Consider the following 2,011-nt stretch of genomic DNA (forward strand, 5'->3'; position numbering starts at 1 on the left):
TTTCAGCAAGCCTTGGATGGAGAAGTATGTGGACAGGTAGATTTGCAGAGATGGGTGATGACTCCTAAGTGGATTTCTCTTGTGTTCACCTTCCATGGACTCATCAGTGGCTGGTCTGGGTTGGTTCTTCCATGGCCTGGATTCAGTAAGGGGTTGGTCTGGGTTTTGGAAAAGATGCTTCATGTCACTTCTCTGCTGCATGTTCCTCTGTTGGTTTGAGGAGTGGAGGCTCCCTAGAGATGAGGTTTTGCAGCCCAAGGAGTGAAGGTCACTCATAGTCCCTGCCATGGCTTGATGTGCTCATACTCCTTAAGGTAAGAGCAACTTTCATCTCTGCTTAGCAGGACAGGAACTCAAGGCCCTATAAGGAAGTTTTATGGTGCTGAGGTGTTTGGATGGTATGTTTTCCTTTGCGAGCACCCTGAAAGGATGTTTGTCAAACCAGTTGCCTCTTGGATCTCTTGATACGCTGCCTTTGTGCGGTTTGAACGAACATCTTATCACCTTCATCTCCCTGCTCTTTGCAGAGCACTTACTTGAGTGGTAAACACACAAAGGCTGATGTCTGAATCTGAAAAACTGCACGTTCCTTCTGTCGTTGCCCCGATTTCTACAAAGGTTTCCTCCAGCTGCTCCCTCTCTCAGCTCTGAGTTTCTATCTTTGGCTCTCGTATGGGGTGTGGAGGTGGCAGGAAAATCTTGTAAGCTAAAGATAGTTAAAACCCAAGATTTCTTCTGTAATCTAAAGAAAACAGGCACTTGATTGGAGGAGCAGGTACCGTGTGTGCACTTGCTCCACTGCGAGTATCCAGCTCCTCCATGGTGATGGGGATGCATCTCCCAAAGCACCCATGCTGCCTATTACCCACTGCCAGCTTTGAGGAAGAAATGGAGGAAGCAGGATGTTGAGATAGTTCAAGGGACATGATGACCTTTCTGGGGTGCTTGTTTGAGGATCTTGCCTTGAAAAAACCTCTGATTAGAATCCATTTGTTTGAATTACCACTTAAGTGCTTTTCCTTCTACTGCAGCATCAGTCAAAAGCTCCTTTTTTCTTCAACCTCATCAGGCTTCTTGCCCTTTTCTCCTCAGTGCCCTAAGCTCCACTGCAGCAGCGAGCCAAGTGCTGAGCCACGTCCTCGCCCTGTCCCAGGAGTTAGCCTTTCTGTGAGGCGGTCCGTGGCCCCCCACCTGTTAGATTGCCAGCAAACCTGGGCAGTGTGTTCACGAGCTGATCCCGTGGGTGCAGGGCCTTGTTTTTCCTCTCCAGTTTCCTGCCCAGGATGGTCGGCCGGCAGCCTTGGAACAATCGGGGCAGGAAAGGGCGTTGTCCTGCTGTGAAGGTACCCGGGAGGCTTTCTCCAGTGCTGGTGGAGCAATGCCTTGCTTCCCTGCTGCAGGGTCCCCTCTGGGAAGTCCTTTCCTGTCTATGGGCATCTCGAGAGGTTGCTGCCAGGATTTGTTGTTGTGGAAGGGGAAATCTCAGCTTATTACCTGGCTGCCTGGGTTTCCTCTCCTGGGAGGAGTGGATTAGAGCAGGGCAGGATGCTGGCTGGGGTGATGCTTCCCCAGAGTATCATGATGGAGCTGTCTTGGGTGGATGGGCAGGGGTTTGCCTTCCTGGTTGGATTGGAGGTGGCTGGTGTCCCAGGAAGGGGTGATTTAATTGCCTTCACTGCTTTATTGGGGATCCCCAGCTTTGGACTTGAGCCTGAGCTCTTTCTCCCTGTTCACAACTAACAGTTGTCCTGGGTTCCATGACTATAGGAGGAGACCAGAGAAATCCTCTGGGTATTAAAGAATGGACTCGTGTGGACCTTAATATAAGAAAAGTGCTTCTTGCTGTAAAGCCTATTGCTGATTTTTGTCTATTTGTTGAAAACTGGACAAAACCTCAAGGCAAATAGCTTTCCCTCAGGACATGGGATACTTAAAGCCAGAGGGTTTAAGTGTTGTCACCGCTGTGGCAGAGGGTGTGTGGCCTTCCTGGCATGGGGTAACGCTGACGAGA

This window comes from Merops nubicus, unplaced genomic scaffold, assembly GCF_000691845.1.
Source record: "Merops nubicus isolate BGI_N331 unplaced genomic scaffold, ASM69184v1 scaffold29015, whole genome shotgun sequence".
In the NCBI taxonomy this organism is placed as follows: Eukaryota; Metazoa; Chordata; class Aves; order Coraciiformes; family Meropidae; genus Merops; species Merops nubicus.